This window comes from Fukomys damarensis, unplaced genomic scaffold, assembly GCF_012274545.1.
Source record: "Fukomys damarensis isolate Sample0158 unplaced genomic scaffold, DMR_v1.0_HiC HiC_scaffold_33, whole genome shotgun sequence".
Classification (NCBI taxonomy): domain Eukaryota; kingdom Metazoa; phylum Chordata; class Mammalia; order Rodentia; family Bathyergidae; genus Fukomys; species Fukomys damarensis.
Genome location: NW_022900945.1, coordinates 44,104,184 through 44,124,669, shown reverse-complemented (window position 1 = coordinate 44,124,669; position 20,486 = coordinate 44,104,184). Strand labels below are relative to the sequence as shown.

The window sequence follows — 20,486 nt, the reverse complement described above, 5'->3', positions numbered from 1 at the left end:
ATATTTAAAATACCACGTCCCAGGACATCACTCATATCCCCTGACTTAAGCTGAAAGTCCTGAAATGTGCTGGCAAATTGCGCCTTTTCTAAAGACTCTCTCTGTTGGGTTTTATTTTTCTCTCTCCTTTTTTCCCCCTCTCTATTCTTTCCTGTTGCCTTACCCTCAGTTTCCTGGGATTGAGAGTGTTATTTATGAGAAATCAGAAAAGGATTATATATATGGAATGGGTTGTGATTTATTGGGATGAATTTCACGCTTCTAAGGTAAAAGACCAAATGTACTAAATATCCATGTCTCCCTCTGAATATGTTGGTCGCCGTTTATTGGCCACTGTTTTCAGTGTCTTTGAGAGAAGTCTCACAGGCCGCATGCTGTCATAGATCACTGTCACGTCAGAGAAATGTGATGGGAAGCTCCCACATTCACACTGCCCCTTAGGTGACATCTGCCAGAGAAGGTGGTGGGTCTGTGCCGAGCAGGAGTGGCTCTGACCTACCTGAACACCCTCAGTGTGTCTTTTATACAGTCTCATATCGCGAGAAGCATTCTATTCTTTGCCACAAAAATAAGGGCATGGTTTCACATGTGGGTGTAATCAGCTCATATATTGCCTGCATGCTTACCCTATATGGCCATTTTATGCCTCCTCCAACATTTCTGAAATACCCACCATGTGTCAGGCCCTGAGAGAGGCATTAGAAATATTTACCTTCTTCTCAACATCTCCTTATAAATGCTCCCCAAATAATTCTAATTATCGTATCAGCCCCTAGTCTCATTACTTACTCTGCCCAAATGATAGCCATGAAGGCAACAGCAGCAATAGCCTTTTTGCCTCTGTGTCCTCTACCTTGGTGAGGAACATTTCCTTTACAATCGTCTCTCAAGGTGAAGAGGCTGATCCTGTGTTTCGCCTCTCCCTCCATCCCCAAATCCAGTGGCCTGGCAGGTCTCATTATTTATTCTCCTTAATGCACCTAAAATCAACAGAACTCTCTGTGCCCCATCATCTGACTTTTTTTCTGACACTCAAGAATCTCTTGGTGTCTCTCCTCCAAGTATCTCAGTCACTGTTTACATGTTGCTGCCAGAGCTAATTTTCTTAAGTACAAATCTGTCCATGTCACTTCCTTGCTTACAATAATTCGTGGCTTCCTACTACCTTGTAGGATCAATTCCCATGGTTTTGCTTGATCAGGTCCTTATCGTCTGTATTCTGCCTATTTTTCCAGCTTTCTCTCCTTATTCTTTCCCACGTATGTTGGTCTCTTTCCTCACCTGGCCTCACACATATGTCTGCATAACAGCTATAATTCTGGGTCTTTGAACATGTCGTTCGCTAGTCCTCAAAAGCCTTTCTTTACCAACTCTGCTTAGAGAGTGTCTTTTTTCCACCCGTCTTCAAGAGTCAGCCTGAGGTACATGCTGTCACATCGTGCCTTTCTTTACACTCTTGTTTAATATCCAGTCATGAGAATTTGTTTATATATCAATGCAGACTTTTAGTCTGAGTTCTTTAATGTACCTTGTTCATTTCAGTCCTCCCGGTATGCAACATAGTGCTTGGTTTTATACAGGGTGCTCAGTGGTGCACAGGAAGAAAAGAAATATAAAGTACATTTCCCAACCACCAATCCCATCACAAAGGTGAGATAAGATAACACATTATTTGTGACTAATTAACCGGTGATATGTGGTAGTTACTGATTTGGGAGACAGCACATCGGAGAACAAGAAATAAAGGAAGGACTTGATTTGAATCATGGAAAACTGTCACTCAGTAAACAGAAAAGAAGAGGAAGGACATACAGAAAGAGAAACTCCTGTGCTAAAGCTCACAGGCAAGAAAACACAGGACACGCTCAGGGCTGGGAAAAGATGGTCCTGGAAAGTACAGTGGGCCAAGCTGTGTAAGGCCCAGCACATCAGAGTCAGGAACATGGACCTTTTGCTATAGGCAACTAAAAGTTTTGGCAAATAAGAAAGTTAATGGAAAAAATAATTTGAGAGGAAATAAAATATTTTATTTGAGACAGATTCTATTTGAAAGAACTATAGCATGAAAGGAAATACCCAGTAGGCAACTGGAGGTTAAAGACAATATTGTATGGTTGCATCAGTTAGATATTAGATGAGTGACTTTTTAGACCTCAGTTTCTTATCTGTAAGAGGGGCACAATTGGTTGGCGGAAACAGGGTTTGCTTAGCTGTGCAGGAAAAAAAAAAAAATGGCTGCAGCCAGTGTGGCTACTCTTTGTAGGAGAGTCTCAGCAGTCCTGAAGTCTTCTGGGTCATTAATATCTCCTAAAGCCCCTACTGGCACAAGGTTCTGTCACAAAGAGAGTTCAAAGTAGGACATGGTGGTGCATGCCTGTAATCCCAGCACTTGGGAGGCTGAGGCAGCAGGATTGCTGCAAGTTCCAGGCCAGCCTGGACTACATAGTATGTTCAAGGTTTTCTCTTAGTTTGTTACCTAACAATGCACCAAATGTCACATCCTTTCATCCGTGTAGATTACTTCATACCACATTGCAAAGAAGAGGCCTGGAAGAATTTTTTGATGACCCGAAGAATCGGGGGCAAGAAAAAGTGAAATCTGGAGGTGCATGGACCTGTCAGCAGTGAACGAACAAAAGTGATGAAGATTTACACAAACTTTGGTAGATCTTACTGAAAGAAAGAAACATGCTTTTAACTCTAGAACAGGAGGCCAAACAGCAGCATTTGCCAATGCCGAGTCTAGAACGTTTAGAAAAGGTAGTTGATTCCATGGATTCATTAGATAAAGTTGTTCAGGAAAGAGAAGATGCTTTTGAAGCTTCTCCAGACTGGTCAAGAAAGAGCTAGACCTGGTGCTTGGAGAAGAGACATCTTTGGAAGAATCATCTGGCACAAGTCCAAGCAGTGGCCTATGCCTTGGTACCTAAATAAGAGATACAAAAGGAAACAATTCTTTGCGGTGCCGTATGTGGATCATTTTTTCAGACTGAAAACTGAGAAACAAGCCTTCATTTCAGCCCGAAAAAAAACTTTGGAGAAAAAGAAACAGAAAGCTCTAGAAGAAAAGTTTCCGCATCTTTCTGAAGTCAAGAAATCGAGTCTTGCCTAAAAAAAACTTTTAAGTTTTTTCTTGCATAGTAGTCTGTGTACAAAAATATACATTAAGTGGTTTATAAAATTGTGATTTTAATCAAATGACTTAGCAGTTGTTCTAAAGGTTAACATGACGTGTGAATTCTGAAAGTGATCTTGCTTCTACCACATGTTTTAAAAATTAGGTATAAAGGGCTGGAGATTTAGCTCAGTGGTTCTGCTGCCTGCTTTGTAAGTGCAAGGTCCTGAGTTTGATCCCCAGTACCAGAAAAAAAAAAAAAAAAAAAAAAAAGGTATAAAGCTCAGACCAAATTATCATCTTAAAAATTCTGACAAGTGTGAGTGGTTTGATATCACTTCTGCCTTGCAGTGTGAAAGCAGTATTAATAGTCAAAGCAAAGGCAATAAAGTAGTTTTGGAATTTAAAATAAAGAGGGGCCTAATTATCACACTTGCATCATAGGATTATTGGGGAATAAACAGACAATGTGCATAAAAGCACTCCTCACAATTTCTGGCATGGGGCTCAATAAATATTGGCCATTATCATTAATAACCAAAACTGGTTCATTTCTCTAGCGTGCAGAAAATACTTTCATTCTCATTTTCTTTTTACAACTATTATGTAAGGCAAGTATCATTACTGTTATTATTATTATTATCCCATTTCAGAATGAAGAAACCATAGCTCAGCAAAGTTAATTGATCATAGAAAGTAAGTAGTAGAACTAAAACTCATATCCAGGTATTCTAGACAAATCTATGCTCTGCTACTGAACATGCTAAGTCTGATTCAGACTGGCCGGGGGGAGACGCCACCAAATTTCAGGACTGGGTTTTGATGTCAGGTCCTTATTTGTCATAATAATAATCTTGTATGTAATATATCAAATTTATTGAGTTCATCAAAGAATGAAATTCTTGGAGAAAGAGATCTTTAAAGATGATTTGGTCTCTGTCGATGTTTGTTCAGCTTGGGTACAGCAATGCCCCACCCCATCCTTGCCAACCTCCAAGGCTCCAAGATACAGTCAGAGATAGGCCTTCTCCTTTAATTTAGAACACAGGATGCTAATAACAGTCTGATATCTGTCAGCAAGAAACTTGCCCGGCTGGAACAACTGCCCATAAATCTCATATTTCAAGTGATTCCTCCAACATTAAAAAGATTAGAAAATCGTGTTGAAGATGAAATTGACAATGAGTTTCTGTCTGGTAGCTATGAAAATGGTTCTTGCTGACCCCTTTCTGGCTTTGAATTACTACTGCTCAGCTTTCTGTCTGGACATATGGAAAGAAGAAATCTTTGGGGAATGTTGCCAGATAAAGCTGGCTTACCTTAGATTCCTGAACAGACGCTATGCCTAAGAATAGACTCCAAAAGGAGATGCAAGAGAGCTTAGGGAAACCAAAAGACACGGGCATTTTGTTCGCTTTTCCAGTAACTCCTTTGATGTAAGAAGTGAATAAAGTTATGGCATAACGCCATACAGAATGAATAGTACAGCGCACTGTGAGCAATGATAAGCACTTTTGAGAAAGCTCTATTAATGAAAGAATGTAAGGAATGTGATGGTGGGATCATGTCCTTCCACCAAAACATCAAGACAGGAGACTGGTCTGTTGGTCTATGAGCGATAGAGACAGGAAATTTAGAATTCTAATCTTAGCTTGAATGCTGATTCTATCAAAGCCAAGATCACTTCTTACTATTTCCATGCCTCTTTTCCCACATCTATAAAAAGGTCTTAATCAAAGGTGTTGCTGAGGTTTAATTAGTTAATACTGGTAAGGGCTTTGAAGGTGTAAAGACTGCAAATAACCACAGTTACAAGTCCTCTTTTAAGAAATATAGGTTAAAGTTAAGAGTTAACAAATCACACTGTGCCCAGAATAGCTCAGGGAAAACGAAGGTGGCTTCGTTTCGACAGGGAATTTTCCCTGACACCACTCAGACATGGCAGTTGGACAGGACTCTTGGCCTTTGTAGGATTTAAAACAAAAATAACAACAACAACAAACTGTTGCTGTTGTTGTAGAGAGGAACAGAAAGGAAATAGTTTGTCTCCATCAAGATCAGGAACTCTACAGAAAAATAAAAAACAGACTCACATGCTATTCATAGCACCCCAGCATAATTTGGCCATGAATTCAAAGTGAAGTTAAAGACAGAGAGCTCCAGGGCCATCCCAGCCACATGTGTAAAAAATGGCTTCCCTCCCATCCAAGTGTTTTGTGTGGGGTCATTAAACAGACAGCAGAGAGGGAGAGTAGTGGAAAGAGACTTTGGTGTTGCCTAGACCTGGCTCTAAGAGCACCTCCGCATTTTTTAGCTATGTGGCACTGTCCAGGTGGCTTCTCCTCTTGGTTTCTTCTGTGGAGTGGTGATCACTCTGTCTCCTTAGATGATAACAAGAAACTGAAACAACTGGTGTGAAGTACCTGGCTCTCGGTTCCTGCCTCACTTCTTAGTTTTTCCATCCTCCCATTTCTCTTCTTCCTGTCAACCTAGATTTTCTTTCTCATAAGCTTCCTAAACACCAACACACTGAATTCTTGTTTTCCGGGCAGAGGTGTTGGGATGGTCCTATTTACTTTCCTTTTCTACCCCGGAGAATCATAAGGGCTGATTCCTACCACAAAATGGAGCAGTCCAGGGGAAGAAGGCCTATTTTCAGCCAAGATTGCCTCAGAGGGAAACTCAAGTGAAAGAAGAAAGAAAAGAAGGAGGGCTGTCGGGGGGAGAACAGGAAGAAACTTAGATTATTTTTTAAATCCCAGATTTCAGCGCAGCTGTCTTTCTTTTCCACTGTCTTACCACTGACATCCCGATTTTAAATTCTTTTTTTTTTTTCTCTTTTTTAGGGGGGTACCAGGGATCAAACTCAGGATCTTGCACTTGTGAGGCAGGCAGCAGCACCACTGAGCTAAACCCCAGGCCCTCTGACTTTAAATTCTTAAGGGTAGCTCTCTCAGAACATTACCCACTGGGCAGGGAGAGTCTGGGACTCTCAGATACTATATGTGCTTTGTAGACTTGTTTCTGTTATCAAAACATCCAAGGACCTCTCCTTCAATGAGAAGGAGGCCAACTAAGCATTCCTGGACACTTTCAAGAGGTGACATTATGTTCCCAAAGATTCCAACCAGAGTCCTCACAGAGATACATATTTCTTAGAATGATTAGAGCTGGAGACAATGATTTTAGAGTTTATGGAGTTCTCCCCCCTCCCACCCGCCCTATAGTTCACTGCTACAAACACTGTATCAGTTTTGGGTGCCCACGAGATGTACGTATAAAATAGGTCAGAATCACCCACCAGGCAGGTAAACATCCCTCAGCTCTCTACATGGTCATGGAGCAATCTATCAATATACAAATGAACATTTCTATGGGGCAATATTACTAAGACTTAAAGTTACAGCTATCTGGGTGTCCAAAATGCATAAAAAGCAATCTAGAAATGAAAATTTAAAAATAAAACTTCCAACTGCGGAAAGCTGACGGGGGTAGGGGGGATCCTGGAGACTTAAAAAAATTGGATGGGACCAGTGCGTCAGGGAAGGACTGGCGTCTAACAGCTGGACGACGACGGAGTGTTACTCACGTGGGATGGGCATGCACTGTTGGTCTCCCCTTCGCTGCTCCTGACTCTCTTCATTAACGTCATGAATATTGTCGGCATTGGCATCTTAGAGTACAGAGGACAAAGCTACGAATGAGCTATCTAATTTCATATTTTGAACATATTCTTAGTGTTTGGCCATACAAATCTGTGTGTGAGGGCAGGGGATTTAGCTCAGTGGTTCCGCCACCTGCCTTGCAAGCGCAAGGACCCGAGTTTGATCCCCAGTACCAAGAAAAAAAAAATTGTGTGTGTGTGTGTGTTAGTTGTGAGCCTGCTGCAACTTGATTTATACAAGAATTAATTTTAGAAGGACGAGGAAACACTGACATCTGTGATGCCAGATTACTCATGTGAACCACAGGGTACATGCAGGACTGAGAAAAGAAGCCAGTAAAGGAAATTCTACAGTATCACACACCAAAGATGTCCTGCCTTTCTCCATAAGGCCTGACCATAGCATGAGACAGCTCAGCTCCTTAAATTCTCAGCTGTCACCAGGCAAATTGTGTGTCTACCTCTCTTCATCTCTGAAGATCAGACTGAGTTACAGGCAGGTGGATGGCTAAGAGTAGGGCCATTAGAGGAGGAACCTGTAGTTAAACCCACTTCACCTTCTCATTATCCATCTTATAGTCTGCCCCAAGTCTCCTATGTGAAGATACTTTTCAAATGAATAGCAAAACGATGAACAAACTAAAATATGGCAACAAGCATTGATAATTAAAGAAACACAAGTAGCTAATAAAATTCATAAATACTTTCATTTCAGGCACTCTAGTGAGTATAAATACAATCCTTCTGGAAAGCACTTTGGATATATATCAAAAGTCTTAAAAGTGTTTACATGCTTTATCCTAGTAATCCTAGTTCTATAATAAATTTTAAAGACAAACTAGAATTGTCATGAAAAAGCTACCTTTATAGAATTATTTTCATATAAATATATATCCAAAAATTAAAAATAATATCAATCTCTAAAAATAAAAGATTAATTGACAGTGTGAAATAGGAAGAAAAGGTCTAAAGATATAGGGAAAGTGGGAAGGGTAGGGGAAAGATAATAAGGGAAAAGAAAAAAATTGGAGAAAATGAAAAAATGGAAATAAAGTGTTTGTAAATGGGGAGGGGAGGAGGGGGTGAAGGGAGGGCAGGGACAAGGGGAAAAATGAGAATTAAGACCTATTATGTAAAGGTACAAGATCTCAGTGATGAATGTAACTGTATTGTATACCTAGATTGTACCAATAAATTTAATTAAAAAAAAAAAAAGAACCAAGACCTGTCATGTAAAGGTAAAAGATCCCAATAATGAATGTAACTGTACTGTATACCTAAAATGTACCAATAAACTCAATGAGGAAAAAAAAGAAAAAGAAAAAGAAATAAAAAATTAAAAATTAACCTCATCTAGCCACTAAAATAGTTTAAAAGAAGACATCACAGGATATATAATAAGATCCTACATTTCTCACATAATATTATGAGATAGGATACAAAATTATGTATGTTTCCAGTTTTATAAATTATAGATAAATAGATATACCTGAAGAAAAAATATTTGAAGGATACATACCAACACATCAGCTTTGTCTTGTCTTCCATAATAAGATTTTATACCAGGGCAAAAAGAGTATTATTTTAATATTAAAATGTAATAAGAACTAGAATGCTGGCACATTCCATATCAAAGTCACCAAAGTAAAAAGTAATTACACCAAATGCTGGTGAGGATGCAGAGAAACTGGGCCACTCTACAGTACTGATGGGAATGTAAAATGGTACAGCCACCTGAAACACACTGGATTGGTTTTCTATAAGACACGTGGTTATCAATGGCACAGCACCTGCAGTCTTGGGCATTTGTCCCAGAGAGGCAATAACCTACATTTACACCAAAATCTACACATCAGTGTTCACAGAAACTTTATTCAGAATAGCACAAAACTGGAAACAACCCTTCAGTGAGTCAGTGGTTAAACCAATTGTGGTATAAACACTCTATGGAGTACTATTCGGCCATGCAAAGGAGCCATCTGTCAGTCCATATGATAACTTGGACAGATCTCAAAGGAATTACACAAGGTGGGGGAGGAGCCCCAAAGGTTATGCGCTGTATGATTCCATCTCCATGACATTCTCAAAACGACAAAATGACAGCGACGGCGAGTCTGGGGGTAGAGTACTAGTAGAGCACTTGCCCCATGTACGTGAGGCCCTGGGTTCATTATCAAGATGAGGAACAGAAGAATGGGTTAGGGAGAGAAGAAAAGGCACCTATTAAGGTATCATGAAGACTCCTTGGGATGGAACCATCCTGTATTTTGCCTGGAAAGTGGTCCCACAAGCCTGCACATGTGATAAAAAGGCATAGAACCAAATACACACACTTTCAAATGAGCTGCTAAAATCCAAATAAGGTTGGCATATTGTACCAAGGTCAGTTTCCTGGTTGGGATATTGTCCTACAGCTGTGCAAAATCTTAACACTGAGAAAAACGAGTGAAGGATTTATGGTTCTCTTCGTGCTATTTTTTACAACTGCAGGTGAATCTATGATTATCTCACAATAGTTTAAAAATAAAAGAGATGGCCAGCAACCTATAAATTACAGGATATTTAAGAGATATAGCAACCAATTACCATTTGTGCTTATTTGGATCCTGATCCAAACTATGTAGCATGTAGGCTACTACAAACTGGAGCATTGACGGGAGAGTCGATGCCATTAAAAATTCACAATTATTCTTTTAGATGTGAAGGTGTCATTGTGATTGTTTTAAAAAATGAGCTCTTCTGAGATGAAAACCAAAATATTTAGAGATGAAGTCATCTGAATGTGGATGTGCTTCCAAACAACATGATCAGGGATGAGGGTTGGGCTGAGCCATAGGTGGACGTGTAAACTGGCATTTATCACAATATCTGTTTCTGTATACCTTCAAAAGTCTCTATGATAAAAGAATTTTTAAGTAAGGAAAATGCTTCCAAAGAAGACTGAATCTCCAAGGAAACCTGTCCAAAACACTTGTTGGTAAATCCTGCGGTGTCTAGCTGAGCAGCCTGCCATCCAGGCACTGTAACAGGCTTTAAAGGAAGGGGTGTGAAGAGGCTGCACCTTCTCAGAGCTCAGAGACTAGTGGGAGAAAGGAACTGAGTGAACGCAGAAGTACAGCTAGCGGTGGTACGTGCTAAGGAGGACTGCACAGAGGTGGAGGAGCTGACTGTCCAAGGATCTGCTGCAGCCTGTGTCTGTTACAGTGAGGGGCAGAGGCCTTTCCCTGTGAACTTGGTCTCAAACAGGACTCAACAGCACCTGTTTTCACATGAGTGCTTCTCATTTAGGACCCCAAATTGTATTAAATTCTTGGCAGTCAGCTGACTCTGCAGGGCCCCTCAGGGAAGACTCACAGGGCTATTGATGTTTTCTGAAGTCTTTCAGTTCCTGTAACAGGATGATAGGAGCTCAGATTCAATCTCTCTCATCACCAACCACCACCACCTCCAAGGTCCTTGAACCTTTTAGCTCTGGCTCCATTACTCAGATACTGAGCCAGAGGAAAATGGCTAAATGAGCCTTTTAGAGAGAAGGAAATGCGATTATGTGTCTTAGAGAAACAAACAGGGCATAACTGCATTTGATGAGGGCTGTGCTTCGTCTTACCTTGATAAAATGGAAACTCAAATGAGAAAAGTTGTATGTATGTATGTACACACCTATATAATATATGAAATTACATTACAGCGGCTGCCTAATCAGTTTCAATAATATAAAGAACATTGCCTGGTTAAGGCCATAAATTACATTTCACAGAAGGTGATTTCTCCACAAAGCCACTTGTCAAGGCACAGCAGGGAGGCATGGCAGAGTGAGATAGGTAAGGAGAGGTGGCAGTGAGTAGGGCACAGAGACAGCGGCGATAGCAGCTTCGGCAGTGCTTGGCCTGAGCGACCAGGACCCTCAAACTTCGTGACTGGTGGGCAACACTTGTTTCACTTATTGAAAAACAAAAACGAAAACCACCCAACACTTCTAACAAAGAGATAACCTCTGCCCTAGATCTCGCTGTTGCCATATATTATTTATCATCGCCTGTTCCCTTATTGCTAAATAGAGAATCGATAGATTAAAACATAAAAGGCCTGCAGAAATAACAATGGCCAGATAAAGGTAAATCTTCTATGAGGACTTAACACGATGCCTGGCCGCGGGAGCAAAGCACCCGTGCCCTGCCCTGCTATTTATCTCTATTGATTCTGCCTGTGAGAGAGGACGAGCTCGCTGCCTTGACGAAGAAAAATTTCGCTTCGTGCACAATACGATTTGCAACCTTCAGCCTCGTTTTAACCCTTACCTCCAGAGTCTTTATTCTGACGGGAGAAACCGTAAAGGAATTAGGTTTTTGTCTCAAAAGTCTGCCTATGATGACTTTTGGTATCAAATGGCTCCAGAAGCCAGAACACAATGATTTTAAGGGATACGAAGCTCAGCCATAAATAATAGCTTTGAATACAGCATACAACAGGCAAAGCCTGGAAGCCCAGAAGGAAGGTGTGCGACGGAACATGTGCAGAAGGGCAGATGGCCTCACCTGTGGGGATCCTCAAGCTTTGTGTGTTACCAAGGAGTTGCTCATTTATTACCTCCTGGTGACTCAATAGCCTGGTCTTCCCCTTAGGAAGGACCATTCTTTAGAAAATGGCTTAATTATCCAAGCTGTCTCTTATTTTGATAACAAGGGAAAACAACTCATTCTAAGCAAGTCATAATTGCTGAGATAAAGAAAAAATATTTTCCCAATATAACTCAACAAACGCCTGTAGAGCTTCTGTTAAATATCACCAGTAAGCACTAGGGGATGCATGTTCAGACATTTACTGAGCACCGGACCTTTGTTAGGAAGAGGGCTCAGGGCTCCTGGGTAAGACACTCCCTTCCCTCTCCGAACTAGCAGCTTGGTAAGGGAGATGGTCATCGAACAAATCTTCACACAGCCAAGCAACCCCACAGAGACTGCGGCAACTGAAGGAGAGGGGCAGGTGCTATGCGAAAGGAGAATGACAGTTGGGCCTGAGCACTTAGGACGACTTCCCGGAGAAAGGAACATTTAGGTGAGAAGAAAGGACCACGAGGCATCAGCTAAGCAAGGAACGGGCGCACTAGGAGGTAAAACATAGATAAGGTTTTTCTCTCCGATAGAAACTGGGAGCCCAAATCATGAATGAGAGGTTGGATCCTCTAGAGATTGCCAGCGAAGAGGACTGTACATGGCTTCCCGCAGGGTGAGCCTTCCTGCACTTGAACTTGAACTCCTAGCCTCACTGTGAAAGCAAAACTGTGCAAGGTACCACCGTGGAACAAGGGCAACAGGGAGAATTATTCTTCTTGGCTTGCCTGCTGCAGTACTGTTGAGGCACAATAAATAGAAGATAATGCGACTGTCCTTGTTATTATTTCCTATCCTGGGTAAGTACTTCAGTTTTTAATCTCTCTTTTGAAAGATGTAAATGAGGACTTGGCAAGGATGCAACATATTTTAGATCTGAAATTTTTAAAATTCTTAGTTCAAAGGCAGCAAAATATGCCATAATGAACACTATGGGAAAAAAGCGTGATGGTGCCATGAAGTGTGACAGAAAGTAAGCCACCTGTTGGATTGATTCTATGAACTTTTCATGCAGTCATTCCACCACTATTTATTGAGCACCACCTACATACCTGGCATGCAGAGTGAGGCAGATAAGGTTCTTGTCCTCATAGAGATTGCACTCTACTATGCATTTTGTTTTTGTTTTCGTTTTTTTGCGACAGGGGCTCACTATGTAGTTGAAACTGCCCTGGAACTCACTATGTAGCCCAGGCTGGTCTTGAACTCATGGTGATCCTCCTGCCTCAGCCTCCCGAGTGCTGGGATTACAGGCGACAGGCGATGCAGTCATTCCACCACTATTTATTGAGCACCACCTACATACCTGGCATGCAGAGTGAGGCAGATAAGGTTCTTGTCCTCATAGAGATTGCACTCTACTATGCATTTTGTTTTTGTTTTCGTTTTTTTGCGACAGGGGCTCACTATGTAGTTGAAACTGCCCTGGAACTCACTATGTAGCCCAGGCTGGTCTTGAACTCATGGTGATCCTCCTGCCTCAGCCTCCCGAGTGCTGGGATTACAGGCGTGCGCCACCACACCCAGCTCTAGTATGTATTGAGTTTGTGATTTGTAGTGAAGTCTGACAATGGAATGCACATTGGGGGATCAGAGCCTCAACCCACGCAAGGTCCCACCTCCTTTGGGTCTCAGCGGCCTGGTCCACAGCTCTGGGCCCCAGTGGGGTGTGTGTGTGCCACCCTGTGGGACAGGTCCCAGGCTGGGAACATCGGTGAAGGTCTGTCCACAGGTGTCCTTGTGCCTAAGTTGACATTAAGTAACATAGAATGTCATAATGGGTGGAGAGAAACCACAGAAAGAATAGGAAAGTTTTTCTTCTTACTTCTTGAACAAGGAGACCTACATTCTCATTGTGAACTGAACTCTGAAAATTACACAGCTGGTCCCACCCCTGCGAGGAAGGGTCAGCGAGCAGACCTGAGTGGAGGAAGACGTGGGTATCGGACACTCAGCAGAGGCAATGCCAGTGCTCAGGCCTTCAGGCTGGAGCCAGCTGGGCACAGGGGAGGAGAGCAGGGAGGGTGGCGAGGTACTGAGGGGCACCAGGGCCCCAAAACAGGCTAGGCAGGGGGGTCACAATCAGGAAGCAGCTTCCTGTCTCCGTGGAAATGTGGGAGGGTTTTTGGCAGGAAAATTATACCATCTGATTCATATTTGTAAAGGCTGATTTTTAGGACGTGGTGAGATGTACTTTTATCGACGTAATAACTCACCCATACTCCATCTTGCCAAGGGGCTGGGTGGCCCCTTAAGACAGTAACAGGCACAAATGCTGGTGCACGAAGGGAAGCGTGGGAGAGGCAGACCCGAGCTGTCCGCTGAGGCCCCGGAGCCAGCGTGTGCTCCTGGAGGGGGCCTCTGAGGCTTCTCTCCTCATTGTACTGAGAAGCAGAGTCGGGGGCTAAGAGTGAGGGGTGGCTGTCTGAGGTGGGAAGAGGAGGTTTGGAACATCTTTTGAGGAGAAGAGGAGAGAGCTGCCTTGGAACGAGAACCCAAAAGGATTCTGACAGCCCGGAAGGCCAGCTCTGGTGGGAGCTCGACTCAACTCATCTCATCTCATCTCATTTCTTCCCTTCCCTTCCGTTCCCTTCCGTTCCCTTCCCTCCCTGAAGGTAACTGCTTCACCTGAGGTGTGGACCCCAATTTTAGCACATGTGCTGCCGAAGTAAGCACAGAGGCGTGGGCCCTGGACTTGGCCTTTTCTTGGCGTTTCTCCCTACGCTCCTTTAAGGAACAGGTGGTTTTCCCCCCAAGGACGAACCCAGAGGCTCACACAAGTTAAGCAAGTGCTTCACCATTGAGCTGCACCCCAACTTTAAACTGCCAGTCACCCTGTTATACCACCATCCTAGCCACTTTCTAGTTTGTCTTCTTTTGTATCTATCTTTAAATGATTGGCGCTTTCTTCGTCTACTTGTCCGTGTTCTCACCACTCATTCCCTCTCTAATCTCTTGAGATATGATTTTTATTTCATTATATTAGTGAAATCTCTTAAAGGTCACCTACGATTTCTGCCCTATCTTTGCTGCGCTAGACTGTATGTGTGTGCGTGTGTGTGAGAGTGTGTGTGTGTGTGTGTGTGTGTGCACTTGCTCAAGTTTAACCTGTAAAACTTTCTTCCTTACTTTGCCCTCACCTCTCGTTTGAAACTCTTGTTCTATATTTGCTGGACACTGGCTCCCAGGACTCCTTCTCTTCCTGAATGTTTTTGGCATGCTCTCTCTTCTCAGTCTCTTGTTGTTTGCTTTGAGACTCAGCTCTTGCTCATGGCTTGGCCCAGTGCTCTGGGAACTTCTCCACTTTTATTGTCATCAACTCTCTCCAAATGAATGTGGTCTCCCTGCTTAATGATCGAAACTTCACTTTATAATTCCCAAGTCACACTGTTAGCCCAAACTTCTTTCCCCAAACTCTGTTGTCACATTTCCAACCTAAAATCACCATGACCAAAAGGTAGCTTAAAATTTTTCCTGTGAAGAAAACACTTTTCAGAAGTTTTCCAAACATCTGCTAGTTTCCTTTCTTGAATCTATCATATATCCAATCATGAGGGCAATATATCATGCCTCATCGCTTCTGTTTTCCAAGCACATCTCAGATAGAATCCTCTTTCTTCGTTTCTATTAATTCATTCACCCAACATACAGATTTCAAGTGACCTCAGAGGTTTAGCCTGTGACTTTAGTCTTGTGACTGGAATTTTCTTTCTAATGTCCTTTTCAGGGATCAACTGATGACTCATTTATTCAGCAAATATTTAGTGAGTGCCTGTTATGTATGCTGGGGACATAGGCCTGGGCAAAGAAGGCCTATGTCATGCAGTATACATTATACTCAGGCAGACCAATAATACATAAATAATGAAATCATTTTCCACAGTGACAGAGGTAGGATGAAACTCCCCATTAAATGAGCGATTACAGAGATCCTCTCCCAGAAAGTGACATTCCTGTTTGGTTCCAGAGGAATAGAAGGAGAAAACCATGCTAAGCTCCCGGGACAGCCCAGGTTGGGACATCTAGTGTGATGGTCCTTGTGTGGGAATGATCCTAGCTTTGTGTGGGAGCCCAAAAAGGTTCAGGCAGCATGAGTGAGTACAGTGGACTCAGAGGAGAACCACAAAGGTTAATCTAGAAAGGCAGCTGTGGCCAGATGATACAGGGCTTTTTAGAGTGGACTGAGAACTTGGAGCATTAGTCTAAGTTCAAGGAGAAGCCACAGAGGGGTGGACTTTTAAGCAAGTAAGTGATATGATTTGGTTTGCATTTCGTAAGATCACTCTGGCTACTTAATGCATGGAGAATGGATTGTGTGGCTCCTGGGGACACACCAGGGGAGCGATGGAGAGATAATGACAGCCTGGAAACAGGTGAGGGCCGTGCACATGGGGACAAGCGAACAAATACATTAAGGTGTTTTACAGATAGAAGTGTTAGGGTTTGTCGATGGGCTGGATACAGGGACAAAAGAAAAGAAGGACTCAGGATGACGTCTAGGTTTGGGCTCAGGCAGTAGACGTCATTTCCTGAGAGGAGAAGTCTGCGGTGAGATAGGCTGGCGGGGAGAGAGACTCCCTCTACATGTGCACTGCTAGGGATGGGGCCCTCACTGCAAGAGCAAGCCATCCTGTTACCGAGAGTGGGAGCGTCTTGCATTGAATCCAAATGTGTTTCTCTGCATATTTACCCACTCGTTCTACTACTTCCTTTTTCACAAAATGAATTTTATTTCCTTTTCCTACATGACAGTCTTTTTCTTTACCTACCCTTAGGAAAACTACTTTGACCTTCTAAATTTTCTCTTTTCTGATTAATCTACTCAAATTTTTTTCTTATTTCCAGATCACGGCAGATCCAAAGTGGTTTTCCTTCCACCTCGTTTAAGTGTATCACTAGAAACAGTTAGATCCAACTTTCCAAAGCCCCAGTCATTAATCACTGAGGGCTGGGTACTGCACAATGCTGGGGACACGTGTCCAACGGGATACTAAAATTAGACTCTCCTGTCTCAGTTTTGTGAAGGCGAGAAGACAATAGATGTTACATTTTAAAATACAACCATGCAAAAAATTTCAAGGTCAGCAGCCAAGCAAATTCTTAAACTTTCAAGAAGCTCCCATTTGTATCAGGCAAAAGAGTTGGGAATGGAGATTGAGAGATTTTGTGCGGTGCAACGTGTGAGGTGGCGTGAGGTGGCTGTGAAGGCCACGCTTCCCAAGGGTGGGTGAGGCCCATGCGTGAGTCAGCTCTAAGACAGCCCCCAAACTTCTTAGAATAGCAGCAGTCATAGCACTTTCTGCTTCCTTTAGCTGTCACCCTGGCCTCCTTCAGCCGTAGAAAAGCCACAAGTCACAGTCAGCAGAAGGACAAGAAGAGATGCATACAGAAGGTAGCACCACCTTTTCACCACCTGACGGGGATCTTCTGGAAAACAGATGAGGCTTATTTTTGAAAATTTATTATTAATTGGTCCTGTACATTATTAGTTATTAAATTAAAACCATGAGCAGAAGAACTTGCCCTGTTAAGAAGAGACAGTAGAGGTCCAGAGTCTCTTTGTGATTACACTGCAAGGGTCCTCCTTGTTGAACATTTTGGTTATACACAGACGAAGGCAGTGTCCGTGCTGTCAGGCTCTTTAAGAGCTTGCTCTCTGCCTCTCTTTTGCCTCGTAGACTGAATCTAAACTCCTCAGCCTGGAGCTTCACGTCCCTTGTTACCTGAGTGCATCTATGTTTTTCACCTAAAACTCCCACAATTCCTAACGGAACATTTCACTTCCGTCAGGTGATCCTCTGGGCTTTGTAATAACAGCTAATGTTCACCGAGCGATTATTGAGCTGTGCATTCTGCAGCCTGCCCTCTGTATCCATGAGTTCCCCTTCCGCGGATTCAACCAGCTGTAATCTGAAAATATCTTTTAGAAACTGCATCTGTCCTGAGCATGTACAGGCTTTTCCCCTTGTCCTCATTCCCTAAACAATTCCGTAAGACAGATATCTGTGTAACATTTACCTTGTGTTAGATATTATAAGTAAACTTAAGATGATTCAAAGTTTATGAGAGGATGTGCATACGTTATATGCAAATCCTACACCATTCCACAAAAGGGACTTGAGCGTCAGCAAATTTTGATGTTCTTGGGGACCTTGGGGGTGGAAATCCTACATCAATCACCCACAGACCGCTGAGGATGACTTCACTATATGACCCTCCCAACAATCTTTTGATGTAGATAATATTAGTATTATTATTCCCATTTTACAGATGGAAATCTGAAATTAACCGATAAAGGACACTGTGAATGCCCCAGGAAATCGGACTCCAGAGCCCACAATCCTGATAGCAAGTCAAACCACTTCCTCCCCCTAAATTCATACAATTTTTTTGCTCTCAACTTACTTCTGGTACATCCCTACCCTCCTCTTTTTAGCTTATTCCATCCCAGATAGCTGTCAAATCCAACTCAAACTCCAAGCTCTGTGAGGAGCTTTCCCTAACTTTACAGTCATCTCTAGCCTCTGAGCTCCTAAATTATTCAGTCCTTGCAAAGGACTTCCAAACTTGAACTCCTGCCTTCTGTTTCTCTGTTGCTGGCTGGGGCATGTTATGTGGGAAAGCTCCTGTTAGTTTCTTTCAGATTAGAGTCTCTATTCTGTCTCTTCTTATATTCACCAGGGCAATAGTTCTCCAACTTTAATGCACAGAGTATAAACAGACAGCTCACCAAATAATAACAAAGCAAATGGTGCTTACATGGATGAAAAGATGCTGGACCTCATTATAAGGGTAGGCGAAGACTCACTGAGTCACCATCACCAGTCAGATAGGCAAAAACCCAGAAGTGTGACAACATATTTTGATTGCAAAGCTGCAGAGAAAAGGGACCCCTCAGACACTGATGAGGAGAAAGCAAAATGATGCTTCTCTTACCGAGGAAACTAAGCTGCATCTATCAGTATTACATGTACATTCTTTTCCATCCAGTAACCTCACTTTTGGGAATCTATCCTGACAATACGCTGGCAAAAACTCAAGACACTGTGTGTTCAAACCTATTCTTGGTAGTATTGCTTATAAAAGAAAAATCTAGAAAGGGGGAAAAAAAAACAATGTCAATCAAGAGAAGCTGGCTAAATAACTATGGTATATCCATATAAAGAGTCCTGTGTAGGAATGAAGAAGGGTCACTGCAGACTTCTCGGATGATCTTCAGGACCTATTGTTGAGTGAACAACAACAACAACAAAAAAAAAAAACAAGGTGAAGAAAAATGACGATCATACACTATCATTTGTGCAAGAGTGGGTAGAGTATGGCTATTTATATATTTGCTTTTCTTGATACAGTACTGGGGGTAGAACCCAAAGCCTTTACACTAGGCCACATCCCTATTCCTTTTTAAATTTTTTTCACTTTGAGACAGGGTCTCACTAAGTTGCTAAGTTGCCCATGCTGGTCTTAAACTTACAGTCCTCTTGCCTCAGCCTCCCAGAGTGCTAGGATTATAGGTAGCTTATATTCGCTTATACATATTTTCAAAAGGAAACAATGAGAGTATAAACTGAAAAATAATAAAAATTATTGTCTCTGATAGGGAGAAATCAATGGGGATGAAGAGATCTGCCTGAATGAATCTTGCTCTATAGTTTGAAATCAAATACTTTACACAATTCAAAAACCTAATTAAACCTAAGGAAAACATTTAAAAACAGAAACAGCTATATATGGGTCCTGGAATTGGACAATAAAGTAAATGGAACAGAGCCATGTTCTCACTGTTGTGGGAGGTCACAGAGAAGCAAGGAGAGGAAGCCACAATGATCCATGTGGTGATGGGCTGGAGGTAACAACTCCAGTGTGAACTCATGTTTAGCTTAATGTAGACACAGATAGTCATGCCCAGAAATATGAAGGCTTGGAAGCAATGACACCCCAGGTGCAAGAAGCACATCTAACCCCTGGATCTTGGCTTCTAACACTGTTCTCTAACTAAAGGAACCAGGCTCTGTAGAGAAAAAGTAGGTTTTACCACTCGGGTAGGAAATTTCCAAGATAATCGTGGAGTCTCTTGTCATGACAGAAAGTAAGGAAACACTCAAAAAAGAATGGAGGGGGTTAGCTCAGTGGTACCGTGCCTGCCTCACAAGTGCCAGGGCCTGAGTTCAATTCCTGGTACTGGGGGTAATAAAGAATTATGGAGGTATGGAAGAAGGACCCAAAAACAAACTGAAGAGTTCCCAAAGGCCAACTTGAATAAACTACAGTTGAATTATAATCCCAAATATAAAATAAATATCTGTGATTCTGTATTGACATAAAGAAAATTTTAATAAATAATGAAGCCGATAAACCTTTTATGTAAAAAACAAATCCAGATAATTTATGTAAACATCTACCCTCAAGGAGATAAAGTAGAATTCTCTATCCTGACATGTAGGTCACGAATAATGACTTTTTCCCAAAGGATTCAGTATGGAAAGGGAGAGGAAGAGTAAAGTTACAGGGAGAAACGTGACAAACACCACCTCAGCAAAGTAATCAACGTCAGCATCACATAGACAGGATGTGGCCTCGGCAGGAAGTGACACAAGTGACACTTTACTTCTGTAGTGTTCCAGCCCCAGACACAGAACCCCACATTCGTCATGAGAAAAACATCAAACCAATCCCAACTGAGTGACATTTTACAAAGTGCCTAGCCAGCGTCCCTCCCAACTATCAAGGGAAGTCTGAGAAATTGTCATATCCAAGAGGAGCCTAAGGAGATGTGATGCCCAAATGTCATGTGCTGTCCTTGCAGGGATCCTGGGCCAGAAAAGGGACAGGGGAAAAAAAAAAAAAAAAAAAAAAAAAAAAAAAAAAAAAAAAAAAAAAAATCCAGGGCCAGGGATTTAGCTCAGTGGTTCTGGCACCTGCCTCACAAGTGCAAGGACCCAAGTTCAATCCCTGGTACCAAACAAAACAAAAAACCAAAGAAATCCAAATAAGCTGTGGACTTCAGCGTGTATCAACATGGGTGCATCAACTATGACAAAAACACTGCATTAATATAAGATGTTAATGGTGGGGTAAATGGGGCGTGGCATATATG

At 42.2% G+C, this 20,486-nt stretch overlaps 1 pseudogene; it reads left to right on the top strand.

Moving 5' to 3' along the window:
- The first annotated feature begins 2,231 nt into the window (after positions 1 to 2,231).
- Positions 2,232 to 3,112, top strand: LOC104867039 (annotated as a pseudogene).
- Positions 3,113 to 20,486: the final 17,374 nt, after the last annotated feature.